Raw genomic sequence first — 15,147 nt, forward strand, 5'->3', positions numbered from 1 at the left:
GATCGCGGAGAGACTTCCGCGATCGCGATCACAGTGCCCAAACAGCAATTTGCTCTTCGCGAATGCTTCCAAAAGTTCGTGATAGCGAGCAACTAAAAGTGGCCAAGAATGGTTTGAAATCACCCCAAAACTCACCCGAGCCCCTCAGGACCCTGTCCTAACATACCAACAAGTCCCAAAATATATTATTGACCTACTTGAGGCCTCAAATCACATATAATAACATCAAAACCATGAATCATCGATCAACATCAATCTCTTAAGTTCATAAACTTCAAACTTCGGATGAAGCGTCCAATTCAAGACTAACCAATTGAGAATGAATTCAAATTTTGCATACGAGTTTCAAATGACATATAGAACCTATTCCAACTCTCGGAACAACAATCTAACTCCGATAACGAAATCAACTCCAGGTCAAACTTATGAACATTCCAAACCTTCAAATTTTTAACTTTCATCAACATACATCAAATCAACCTACGGACCTCCAAATCCTAATCCGGACATACGCCTAAGTCCAATATCACCTTACGAAGCTATTGGAATCATCAAAATACCATTTCGGAGTCGTCTACACCAAAGTCAAACTCAGGTAAACTCTTACTGTTTAAGCTTCTAAAACAAAAATCATCCTTCCAAATCAATCCCAAATAATCCAAAAATCAAACCCGGCACATACCTGTCGCGCCCCCTTTTTCCCTCTTTGCATCGAAAAATCGGGTTTATGACCTTTTTAGGGTAGGACAACTCATTCCTTTTGGGAACTGGGATTGCATTTGAAGAGTCGCCACCTAATGATTTAAGGTGCATTAGGACACCTATAGAGTTCATTTGTAAGTTTGTTTGATAACCAGAGATAGGGTAAGGGCTTGAAATTATCCTAAGAGGAAGGTGTTAGGCTCCCCTCAGGATCCACAAGTGTGGTTCCAACCCAGACAGTTTTGTGAATTTTGTACAATTAGCAGACAAAAAAATATAGGCTCAAATAGTGGGGATTTAAGTTTGAACACATTAGAGTTTGAACACAATTATTAAAAGGCTAATTTTGAAAAGGAGTTACAGTTCCACAAATACTTGATACTATAAAAATGAGGGGGGTCCTAGGTTTATTTATAATATGGATCACATCAATGCGATACCCGGTATGACACTCCTTAGAAGAGGGGATACACGTGGTATTAGCACACCGGTCATCTTATCCATATCTACCATTCCCACCCCGTTAAGGTATTAAAGCACGGATTGGTCTCGACCTCTATTGCGTGCTATGATCCGTCCCATTCCTATCAGTCCCGGAGGAATTTAGGACTACTATTCCTATAAGAGGGAGGATTTTAGGCTGACTCTTGTGTTTTAAAGGTAAAAAGGCTAAGGTGACATACAAACCACGTAGGACTGCATATTAGTGGAAACATACAGGCTCATATATACCTCCACAGACAATGCACATAATAGCATTACTTAAACACAATTAGGGTTAGAATTTAAAGTACTAAGGCAGGGTGTTTTAATTGTTGAAGCAGACCAATTTATTACATAACTTAGATAAGAAGTCCGAATCAGTCCTGCCTGCTGGTTGTAGTAGTTGCTAATTAACAAAGGCGAATTCGGTTTTATCATTATTACCTAAGGCTTGCCAAAGTGTGTATTGGTGATGTCCTATGAGCATGATATCTATTACTGATTAAGAGTGCAGCAGAGCATCGGTTAATTTTTAAACAGGTGATTTGGATCATATAGGCATGCTTTCTAAACCGTATTAATAAAAGGAGTAGGTTGCTCAAATTGATTCAGAACAGTATGAGTCAAACTGGTTTTTAACTAAACTGGTTTCAAATCCTATAGATATGATTTCTATTATAACTGATTTTAATTCATACAATCATGGTTTCTAAGTATTAAAGGCTGATTTTTGTCCTATAGGCGTGGTAACTAATTGATCATGAAATGAAACAGGCAGGATTTATTTGATCACAACAAAGTTCCTATAGACATGATTTCTATAAAAATATTGACTTTAATCTTATAGACATGACATCTAATTTCAAAGCTAAGTTTAACCTTGTAGGCATGATGTCCGATTATAGCCATTTAGATCCTATAAGCATGGTATCTAAGTGTGGAAGTAAAACATGTAGAATTTATTAAACAGATCCTATAGGCATGTTATCTAAGTGTGGAAGTAAAACATGCAGAATTTATTAAACAGATCATATAAGCATGTTATCTACCCTTCTAATAGCTAAAGCATGCATAATCACCCCATCCCTTTTCACTAGCCACCCCCAATATTTGTTATAAATTATTACAGACCAAAAATGACTGAATTACATCAAAAAAGTGCAAAATAAGAATTTACAACCATAAGAAGCCTGATTCTTGACTTCCTCTCTGAGTTATGCAATAAACTACCTCAAATGCCAAAGATGTTCAAAGCCTTTCTCACACCTGAGTGTGTCAAAGTTCCCTAAGGGTTTCAAGGGACCCCGGGCAGTGCTTACACCTAGGTTTGCATAACCAGACAGAAATGAGTGCAGTGCGGAAGGGCCAACCCTTAAGTGTCCAAGTTCAGAGGGAGCTCAAGGGTCCCAAGGCAAGGCTCACACAAGAGGGGCAAAACCTAGGTTCTAAGAATATAGTGGAAGTGCAGAATACAGAGATTTATTTCAAACTGGGTTGAAAATAGTAAGTGGTAAGGGTGATTTGGAAACAACAGTAGTAAAACTCAAACTACACAGAATCAGTATTTATACAAAGGGGTTTTGGAAGTACATTGTATGAAGCATGTGACCCCAGAAAGAGTCATGTTTGGGTCATGCGTAGCAATATCTGATGCTAACATGCCCACAAACCAACCAGAGAACACAAACACATAGATGGGATATGGGGTTTGGGATTCATAAGTCAGCAAACACATAACAAGTGACTCATAGAATACATACACAGGGAAACATTAATTTAAAAGGGGAGAGAGCATATTACGGTAATGTAACTTGACGGCATAAACATGAGAAGAAGCAGGAAAGAGTGAAAGAAACTGAAATAGATAAAGAAACATGTTGTTGTTGATGCTTGAAAATTAACTAGGACATATCGGTAGAGAAGCAAAGTGCAGAAAGAAAGAAATAAGCTATATTCCAGTCTAGCCTTGACTTTCAGCGTGCTAGACAAAGTAGTAGCACAAGTAGTAGTAGAGAAAAGAGAGAAAGTTTAGTGTAAGTGTGTGTTCTGACTCAATTTTTTTGTTCGTTGTCTTTGAAAGAAGAGGGGTGGGTATTTATAGCTTTTGAAAACGAGTGAAAAGCAAGGTAATAAGTAAAGTCTTAACACAAAAGTGGAAACAATCGCAAGTCAGAATCAATTAACACAAGTGATTCCCTTTAATTAAGGAATTACTATTTAACGGGTAGTAGCAGGTTTAATTAAGGAAAGAAATCAGTTTGGGGACGGATTGATTATTGCCATATAAGGGGCAGTAAAAACATGAAGTAAACAATCAAGTGTAAGTACAAAATAGACTTATTTTGGGAAAGGATTCAACAAGGTAAAGCATCACAGTAAAGGGAAAGGAATCAATTAATTTTAAACAAGCGAGTGAAATTAGGGTTCATAAAAGAAAAGCTTTTGCAATCAGTCCCAAGATCAAGTTCAATCACAGAAGAAACATGATTCTGCACTTCAGAATATTAATAGAGTGAACAGAAGCATCAGACATGCGAGGCCAAACATATTGGCAAAAGAGATAACACAAACATACAGTAGTGGCAGAAATAAGCTAGGATTCAGTAGTAAGAAAAATATTCTAAGCTCAGTAGTCAGGTAGGTCAAGTAGTCATATAGAGTCAACAGTGAAGAAGAACATAGTATCAGGTAAGATAAATCAGAAACAAGTAAAGGTCACACAGTAGTAATAAGTGAGAAAAAACCCCTTTTAAGAAATTAGGGCTTCGATAGTAGTCGAGTTTAAGAGATGAAAAGAACTCAAATCAGATAAGTCAAACAAGGAAAAGATAGTGAAACAAAGAACTTAAAATAAGCACACGTTTAGGCAAACAATTTCAGAACTCGGATAAAAAAGGAACTAGGGTTTTTAACATGCTGAAATAGATAGATGAACAACATGAGCAAGTTGTTTTAAACATAGCAAAATCATGAACAACATTAAAATCAGAGACAAGATCTTTAAAGAACTTAAAGGAAAACCCTAATCGTTGAAAAATGAAGAGTTGTTTTGAAAGAAAATCGAGAGACCTTCACGAAAACACTTAAGAAGTTCATAGTAAACACATATCTAAGATAGATCTGAAGAAAATTGAAAGATCTTAAAGATTAGGGTTTCGGAAAACCCAGAAAAGGTGAGAAAGACCTTGAAAGTTACCGATCTAACCAGGAAGGTCAAGGATCTGCCTTGAAAGGCCGTGAATTGCCAGAGAAAGGTCATGGATGGCCGGAGAAAGGCCATGAAAAGAAGTCGAGCAAGGACTAGACCAGATCCCTTCGAGGTCTGGACATGAAACCATAGAAACAAACACCCAGGAGCCATAGAAGGATGATACACATGTTCAATGGCTATGAGAGGCCATGGATTAGGCAGGGGATGAGGTGGATTAAGGAGGGATTAGATGGCGGCGACTAGGGTTCGTGTGAGGTTTCACAGAGAATGGAGAGAATAGAGATTCAAGAGCAGCGTTTGGTGAAGAATGAGGTAGGTTTAGGGGTCGTTTAAGGTTAAAAATGGAAAAAGGCGAATATTGGCCGTTGATCTGAATGATCAATGGCTTGGATTAAAGCGGGTAGGTGGGGTATCCGGGTTGGGTCGTTTAATTGGGTTAGGGGTCGGGTTTGAATGGGAATTGGGCTAGAAAATTGGGTTTAATTTGGGGTCAGATTTAGGCTAAAATGAAAATGTAATTGGGCTATTATTTAAATAGCCAATTTTCCCATTTTTAAATTATAAAAAATAGTAAATTAATTTCTGAAAATAAATTAAAAGCACCAAAATGATTTATGACATATAAATAACAATTTAAAAATATAGGACTTAATTTTATGAATATAAAACACAATTGAATTTTAAAAGGGCTAATATTGCATTTATGTACAGTTTAGCTTAAAAATACTAAATAAATTTTTAAAAATATGCAAAAATATTAGCTATATTTTAGCATAAATATAAAATTCCAACAAATTAATTACCAAAATAATAAATTTGGAAATAATTATTGGGTTTTTATGTATAAAAAAGGGAAATAAATTGGTTTAAAAAACTTTAAAAATTATGGAAAAATAATAAAAACACTTGTTGCTTACATATGCATATATATGCCATTTTGAAGTTATTTTGCATATTGAAATTATATAGAAAAAAATTGGGTATCAACAGCTGCCCCTCTTTACCCGGGAAGGATGAAAGAGTTGTCAGGTAAAGATATGATGGTCAATTTTGACCGAGTGAAATGGTTCGAAGAGGTTTAGGCCACAACTTGGCTTTCTGAGCTGCCTACATATCCCTGGTTTTACAGGAATTAGGCCATATGTAGTTCATGATCCGCCGACGGAGTATGCCGATGGAGATTTTTCAAGAGCCGACGCAATATATAGGACGGGTTGAGCGGACGGCTTGTGGGAATGGTTAGGTTCGACATGGCTGCGGGAACTAGAGCGGGGTCTCTCCTGCCGGGATGGTCGTTGCTTGCCGGTGTACCTGCAATTAGAAATAATACAAGCGTATATCACGCATAAATTTAAATATGATGCAAATTCCCGTCGGACAATGAATGTTGTCTTCGGATGGTTAGAATGACGTCCTTAGACCATGCCATCCTGGGCCATGAAACGTACAATAAGGATTCGCAGGCCATGAAATGATGCTCTCGGGCTATGAGGATGGTGCCTCCAAACCATAATGCCTTTGAATAATGATATGCAAAAGATCAAAAGGGATCCTCAGGCCATGACATGGTGTTCACGAGTTATAAAGATGGTGCCTCCGAACGATGACGCCTTTGGATAATTTGGTGATCTTTCAGCCCATGAGATGTAGTATGAGGTGATCTTCCAGTCCATGAGATGCAGTATGAGGCGATCTTTTAGCCCTTGAGATGCAGTAGCATGATGCGGACAAGACAAAGCTTAGTCTTGCGAATTGAAGGGCAGAGCTTAGCCCGTAAGAGAAAGGAAATAAACGATGCTTGAGATAGTGGTTAGTCTCGAAGAAAATTGGAGGTGGAGCTTAGCCTCGGAAGGCAGAATGCTAGCCTTATGCAAAGATGGAAATGCGAAGAGAGGTAAAGCTTAACCTCGGAAGGCAGAATAATAGCCTTATGCAATGACGCAGATGCAACTGGAGTCAACATTTAGTCTCGGAAGGCAGAATGGTAGCCTAACGCAAGAATGTAGATGGAGACAAAGTTTAGTCTCGGAAAGCAGAATGGTAGCCTTATGCAAGTTGGAAGGTAGAATAGTAGCCTTATGCAATGCAAATGTAGATGGAGGTAGAGCTTAACCTCGGAAGGCAGAATGGTAGCCTTATGCAAGAATGTAGATGGAGACAGCGTTTAGTCTCGGAAGACAGAGTGGTAGCCTTATGCAAGTTGGAAGTCAGAATAGTAGCCTTATGCAATGCAAATGCAGATAGAAGTAGAGCTTAACCTCGGAAGGCAGAATGGTAACCTTATGCAGGAATACAGATGGAGATAGCGTTTAGTTTCGGAAGGCAGAATAGTAGCCTTATGCAATGCAAATGCAGATGGAGACAACATTTAGTCTCGGAAGGAAGAATGGTAGCCTTATGCAAGAATGCAGATAGAGACAGCGTTTAGTCTCGGAAGGCAGAATAGTAGCCTTATGCAAGTTGGAAGGAAGAATAGTAGCCTTATGCAATGCAAATACAGATGAAGGTAGAGCTTAACCTTGGAAGGCATAATAATAGCCTTATGCAAGAAATAAAATGGCAAACGGTAGTAGAGCTTTCTTAGATGATAGAAAATTGCGGTGTTGTGATTACTGGGATCATTGGGACATAAAGGTCATCACCGGTGTATGCTGATAGCAAATTTTTGCAAGTGTAACGGTTTGGAGAGTCGTGTTCCTGAATAATGTTTATCCCATGAGTGTATAGTATATTTGACGATTTCGCAATCCAAGTGCCTGCATCCAAAGAAAAATCATGAGTTTTGTAGAGGGGGGAGGTTAGTTCGTATACCCGCTGGTTTTGCTTGACCTGCTCGGCTTTGATCTAGTGATACTGTATGTATCATTGGGGTAGCGTTGCTAAAAAAAGCAATTTTAGTAATAAACATGCATGATTTCGTCAAAATATGACATAAGTATATAATTAAGGTAGCGTTTCAGATGAACCGATGATTGCGACGTAACTCGAGACATTGCAACCTCTCTCCCTCAAAATTCTACCCCAGTTTGATGGGTTGATGCTTCTGACTTTTGCTTGCGATGATCGGCTGAAATTACTTCGAAATTTTGAGGGTCCTCCTTAAAATTCTGCCCTAGTTTCTGATCGCAACAAACTCAACCTCACGCAACGGTAGGAAGAGCGGGCGCTAAGACTTTTACCCGAATTGTGGTATCGGGGTCAATTTCCACAGGGAACTTGGAATGGAGTTGCGTATTTGTTCAGACTACGAATGCGTGCTTGCTCCTAATTGTACTTCTAAAGGTTTTTGGGGTTTTTTGTTTAATAACTACTATTATCAACTACAAATTTAAGCTAATTTATGCTGAAGGGATATGTTCTAAGTTGTGATTAATATAGAAAAAGGCACTAGGGTCGTGGCATCACCTAGGTGGTTAACTAACTGTTAGAGACTACTAATAATAGATTGACATATTTGGGATCAATGTTATAACTATTGCACAATTATACCTACTCTCACACCTCTCGGTAGAGAGAGCGATTTTGCCCAATTGACTCTCTTGAGACCAGTTGGGTAGGCCAATTAGACAAAGCAACTAGGGTTCAAGTAGGGTGATTAATCTCTCGAGGTTTAACCCGTTAATTGGGACTACCATTTCTAATGGGTCTACCCTAATTCCTTGTTGGGTCAATTTTGGGGTCATATACTCTCTTTTTCAAGAAGAGTCAAGACCCACTAAGCTAGAATCAATGTTTGCAACCAACAATCCTTAATTAAACCATAAAATTAACCCAAAATAACAAATACCCAATATCAATCTATCATTAAGAAGCTACACCCATTAATTACCCATACTAGGATTGAGCCACAACCCTAGCTAATGGGTTTAGCTAAACATAGCTAAAAAAAAAATGAAGAAATAGAAGATGAAACAACCATATTAATTAATTGCTAATGTTAAACTACAATAATCTATGATGAAACTAAGCTAAAAATGCCCAAGATAGGCCAAAACATAAGTCTCACGAGTGTAGCAGCTATCAGATGTACCCAACTTAACCTAAAAATGGTAAAATGTTCTATTTATAGTGGGCTAAAAAACTGGACAAAACTGCCCCTGCGGGGCTAGTGCGGACCACACAAAGATGACACGCAGCCGCACTGGGTTGCTTGACCTCTGAATCTTGCTCTCTAAGGATGGTGATGCAGACCGCACAAAATTGGAATGCGGCCGCATGAAAACTGGCGCGGACCGCACAAAGTTGTTGTGCGGCCGCATGAATGGTTTTGGCAGCATGAGCTTGACTTGTAGTTTCACAGTCTCTGAACTCCTATGGTGCGGCCGCATGACATGATGGTGCGGTCCGCACCAAGTTCTGAATGTCCTTGATTAATGATCTTTGACACTTGAGCAGGTTTCACTCCGATTTGAGCCGATCTTTGACGATTTGTCACTTTATAGCTCAAACCTGCAATCAAGCACAATCTATAAGCATTTTGGGACTATTTTGTAGCAAATTACACTCAAAGCGCAGGAAAGTATGGATATAAAACATGTTAAAATCCTACTTATCAACTCCCCCAAACTTAAACCTTTGCTTGTCCTCAAGCAAACAAAACAAGACCCACCCCTCAAAGGCAACATCCAAGCAATTTCAGCTTATCCTAAAGTAACCTCAACAAACATCAATTGGTACTAACAATTGCCCTCACTGCGAATGAATCATTAACACATTTAAAGTTTGAAAACTTGTGGATCAAGTGTGACACAAGAGCATCAAGATTGACACATTTCATCAAAGAACTTTTCTCAATTACTTTGGCCATTATGGAACGCAAACTCACACATCCTCAACTCTCCCTAAGTAAACCTTTCCTTTTAAAGTATTGACACACAAACCGAGGTTGATGAATTTTCACTCATCTCTCTCAAGGAAGAGGCCACAAGTCCGATTCTAAGTATCATATGCTTGCCCCTTATGTAAGTATCCACTAATGTAGGTTCCCTTCAACTCAAAATCATGTAGGGCTTTTGTGGAGTCATTGTGAAGGCTTTTGGGTAATGGTAGGACATATTTTTGTAAAAGTGGGTTCAATCTTCCGTTAAGCACTTCTTTTGATTCATTTTGGCACACTTTCTTGGCTCATTTGAGTATTCACTTTTTTTGAAGGGGTTAGAGAGACACATTGTCACCCTTTATTATGCAATTCAACACATTTCTCCTTTTTTTTTCCTTTTTCCACACCCTTTTTCACTTTTGTTTTCTTTGAATTCCCTTTTTGACCTTATTCAATTAGGTCTTTCTTTTTGTCTTATCTTTTCTTTCTTTTTTTTCATTACCTTTCTTTTCTTTTTGCTCTTGTACATTTTACCACATTGTTTCCTTTCTTGTCTCCCCCAAACTTAGATATTTGCCATCTACTCAAGGGAAGATTTGGGTGCCAAGAGAGGGTATCATTAAGAATAGGTATAGGCTTGTAGCTTTGGTTCTTGAAAGAAGAAGGTTCAAGGCTCAAAAGGGTTAACTAGGGATCATTTCATTGGTAGGTCATGGAATTGTTCAATCTTAGCATTTTGGATCAAGGAGAGACTACAATCACTTCTCAAGCCAAATTTCTCCTAAGATTTTGCCTCAACAAACATTTAGGGCAAATTCTAGACCATCGGCTCGGGACTTGGAATCGCAAATCAAATTCTCACCACACACACTCAAGGATTGCTAAAGATATCGAGTTGAGGGCCCACAACGACCTTAGTTATGATTCAAGCGCACAATGGTATACGACCACATGATGACTGTTTGGTCAACACAAGAGTCTCAAGGCCACGACTTTCACCATCCTAAGCACAACATTATGTCTTTGACCATAGGATCAAAGGCAAATTTGTTAGGCCCAAGTGAAGCTTTGCCTGAGGTACCTTTGACTGCAAAAACGAACCGTGGCATTAAGAAAGAACCCTTAAGATAGAAAAATAAAAAACAGACTCAAATCCTTAAGAAGGTTGTCACGCTATCTCTCATTGGGAAGAGCCACCCGGTTCGCACAACACTCTACCCTTGGAAAGAATCGTGGCATTAAGAAAACCAAGGGCTTATTGCAAATGCCAAAACAAAACAAAAAGGCTACGAGCCTAACTTTGCAACTAAAACGAAAAATTTTAACGAAAAATAGAAAACCAAAATGAAAACCGAATGAATATGTACAAAAGGGGAGTAGAATATACAACTAGGGGGAATGAATATATACATAGAGTTTGAGAGCATCTGGAATGAACAGTTATGTACAAGCCAACTATCAACTAGCAACATAAGCTAAGAGTCAAATAAATATGTATAGTCATCTCAAATGTATCAACCATCAAAATACAAAATAGTAGGGTGCACCCCACGAATAAAAGCTGACATTGTCCCCAATGCCAACTACCAAAATAAGCATATAAACAGAAAAAGGATATAGAGTGGCTCCTCAAGCCTGATCCGTCGTCATGGGCTGATCAGTGGTGCCCTGGTCCTCTGTACTGGCGGGAACCTCAGACTGGTTCCCGGCCTACTGCTGCTCTGCTGCTGGGATAGGGGCTGGGTCATGGACCGGCTGAATATCTGGTGGAGCACTGGAAGTATCCTCCTAAACCTGTGCTACCTCTATCACAACACCCTCAGTGCTAGGAAACTTCCTCTTCTTCCTTGGGTTCCTAGGCTCCTCCTACTGCTGTGGCTCCGGTATAACTACGGCTGGTGGTGGTACTAACTCATCAAAGAACAAGTCTAAAGGCAGCTGGTCTGCTATTATCTTGTCAACCTCATCTCGGAGCACCTTCACCTCTTCCTTAGATGCCCGGGATTTTCTCATCTTCTTGTGTTCTCTGGCAAGCTCCTTTAGAGCTTTGCCTTGTGCATCAACTGCCTTTGTCAAGGCAGCCTGAGTAGCTAAAATCTTCTCCTGGTTAGCCAGGAGTGTCTTCAATGTCTCCTCAATGGACTGAGGAATCTCAACGGTGGCTGGAACAGACTGGGCCGCAACTATGGTAGCCAAAGTGGACAACTTGGATGTCGAGACTGACATCCAGTTGTTCAAACTGGCCAATGTCTTTGCTAACTGCTGGGCCGTGAGGGGGTTGGATTTGGATATGGGAACCACTGGGCCAGTTGAAGAACTGGGACCTGCAGAGGAGGATGGGATGTCCGGAACAGTAGTGGCAGCAGGAGTAGGTGGCTCAATAGATGCCTCTACCGCAACTGGCTCCTCAGACTGGCCAGTCGGGGCAGATGTGGATGCCTTTCCCTTATTATCCCCCTTCGGGTTGTCCAGCCCCTGAATATTAAACCATGAGAACGGGTAAACCGGCCGGACTCCAACATCGAAGGGGTATTTTTTCACCTTTCCATCTTCAAAGTACATTGTTAGGGTGTTCAGGTAGGGGTAGTTTCTGTCCGTATCAATGCCAATGGATGTGATCACACTGTACATAACATTCCCCACATTGATGGGGAAACCTGCCATGATGGATGCAATGAGAACCGCTCGGGCGATTGGAATGGTGATGGGACGAAGGATCCAACCTGTTGCATACAAAAGTTAACCATCCTCTCGCCTCAAAATTGAGGTCCTTTCGTAGTATTTTCTTCCCCACCTGAATCCACTCTGGAACAGTACCCGGCTGAGCTAAGAACTGTGCCACCCAAGGACGAGCTTCCTCTTTCAACTCTAACTTCTCTCTGTACTGAGAGTCATCCTCGTCATTGTAACCCAAATACTCGTTCAATGCCTTTCCCGAGAACACTATCTTCTTATCCCGCACTTTGGTTGCAATTGACCTTTCTTTTGTGTGGGCCACATTTCTATAGAATTCCTTCACCATATGTTCATTTGCATCGACCAGCTCATCTTTAAAGAAATCCCACCCCACTCTAGTAAGAAATTGTTCATGGACTCGGGGAAGGTAGGGTAACAAATCCCGAGTGACTACTCTTCTTTATGGAATCACCTTCTTCTTGGGACACACTTCCCAGAATTTATGAAAGGCCACCTCGCTGACAAATCTGTCCTGCCATACAACTGGGTTTCTAGTTCTTTCAATTCCCCCAACTCTAAGTACCCCACTTTCTGGGACCTCCTCATCACTCTTGTTTTTATCTTCTGCACCCTCCCCAGATTCGGAAGCTGTGGGGGAGGTAGAGTATTTGGCACTGCCTGCTTCTGATCCCTCAGACGACTTAGGTTGTATAACAGTTGCAGCTTTAGCTGGGCCTGCGGGGGCTTTCCCCGAATCAGTTGAGACATCCTGGTAGGGGAGGTACTCACTCCCCGACTGCTCTTCATCACTCATCACCTGCTTTCTTGTTTTTAGCTTTGGTTGGGGAGTGAGTTTCTTCAATTTTGCTTTAACTCCCCGGGAGGGGTCAGCTCCTCGTCCGGGTTGTTTAGCTCCACGCCCTCGTTGTTTAACCATTTCTTGCACACAAATAATTCTAACACTGTTAGTTCAGGAAATTGCAAAGTTTAAGTACAGAACAGAAACACAGACAGAGAACAGGTGATAGCAGTTCGGATCGTACAAACAAGGCATGTGGACCGCACTGAACAAATTGGGAAATGAACACCTCTCTGATTAGGAACCATGCGGACCGCATGAACAAGGGGTGCGGCCGCGTGGGGCATGGAGCGTACCGCACAAACAAGGCGTGCGGCCGCGCTAGGAAGTATTAACCTTTAGGCTCAAGGCTTACGCGGACCGCGTAATAGAATGATGCGACCGTGTAAAAGGCATGCGGACCGCATAATCAGGGAGTGCGGCCGCGCTGGGCTTTCATTACAGGGGCTATTAGGGTTTTACAAAAAACTCAAGTCTATCTCGTTTTAGCATCCTACTTTGTCCCTACTCATTTATAACATGCCCATCATTTCAAAGAACAACAAGAACAATATAAAACTATCCTAATCATGAAACGACGAAGAACAAAAAAGAAAAACGAAGAAGTTATGACTAGGGAAACATGTATAAAGTTTAAATTAATACTAAGTAAAGACTAATGTGAGAGATATGTTACCAGGAAAGCAAAGAAATGCTCTTGATATTAACACTAAGAAGGGTCTCTGATGTGAACAGTAACTTTTAGGGCTCAGGGGTCAATTTTTGCGAAAAGTTCTAATGAAGACCCTAATGGCCTATTTATAAGAAACACCGCGGGGCCCAGCACTTACCGTCCAGTGTGGCCGCGTGAACATGACCGCGGGCCGCGCTGGGACTTTACTATTTACTTGGTGCTAAGACGAAGGCACGTGGACCACATGAGATGGGCTGCGGCTGCATGAGAATCACGCAGGCCGCTCAAAGTGGGACGCGGCCGCGTGAACGCAGTTCAGAGACTGATCATTCTTGGCCTTCACCGATACGGACCGCACAAGCAAGGGTGTGGCCGCACTAGCCATCTTCAGAAACTTGGCAATATTTTCTTTGGCCGGTGCGGACCGCACAAAGTGGGATTGCGGCCACACGGTCACTGTTCAGAGATTGTGCACTTTTTGCACAGGTGTTTTGCACTGGTTCAATCACAATTCCTGCAACATCTCACAAACCATTAACTCAAAAATTCTAATCTAAAATAGAAATCAAAAAGAAAGAAAAAGACATGGGTTGCCTCCCAAGAAGCGCCTGATTTAACGTCGCGACATAACACATGTCACCATTAAAGTCACTTCAAATGAATGAGTGCCACCACGTGGCTATCATCAAACTTTCCCAAGTAATGCTTGACACGATGCCCATTGACCCGGAAAACTTTACCATTTTTGTTCTTGAGATCAATAGCACCAAATGGGGTTATACCAACAACTTCAAATGGACCACTCCATTTAGACTTAAGCTTTCCTGGGAATAACCTCAACCGGGAGTTGAACATAAGAACCATGTCACCAACTTTGAATTCCTTCCCTCGGGCATACTTATCGTGAATGTACTTCATTTTGTCCTTGTACAAGGACGAGTTGGAGTAGGCATGAAATCTAAACTCGTCTAGCTCATTGAGTTGCTCAACCCGGATATTCGAAGCGACATCCCATTCTAAGTTCAATTTTCTCAAGCCCCACATAGCCTTATGCTCCAATTCCACCGGAAGATGACAAGCTTTCCCAAACACCAACCGGTACGGAGACATACCAATCGGGGTCTTGTAAGCTGTTCGATACGCCCAAAGAGCATCATCTAATTTCTTCGACCAATCGGTCCTATTGGCATTGACAGTTTTGGACAAAATACTCTTGATCTCTCGGTTGGAAACCTCAACTTGGCCACTCGCTTGAGGATGATAAGGAGTTGTTACTTTTTGATTTACACCATACTTGGTAAGCAATGAATCAAAAGCTCGGTTGCAAAAATGAGAACCACCATCACTAATGATAGCACATGGAGTGCCAAACCTTGTGAAGATACTCTTTTTCAAGAACGCCACCACACTTCGAGCTTCGTTGTTGGGCAAAGCGACGACTTCGACCCATTTTGACACCTAATCAACCGCTACCAATCTATAGGTGTTCCCACACGAACTCACGAACGGCCCCATCAAATCGATACCCCACACATCAAAAATGTCCACCTCTAGAATTGTGTTGAGAGGTATCTCATCCTTTTTTGAAATCCCACCGGCTCGTTGGCATTCATCACATCTCTTGACAAAATCACCGGTATATTTAAACAAGGAGGCCAATAGAAACCGCAACTAAGCACCTTAGAAGCCGTCCTAACCCCGCCATGATGGCCACAAAAGGGAGA

This window comes from Nicotiana tabacum, chromosome 1 (assembly GCF_000715075.1).
Source record: "Nicotiana tabacum cultivar K326 chromosome 1, ASM71507v2, whole genome shotgun sequence".
NCBI lineage: Eukaryota > Viridiplantae > Streptophyta > Magnoliopsida > Solanales > Solanaceae > Nicotiana > Nicotiana tabacum.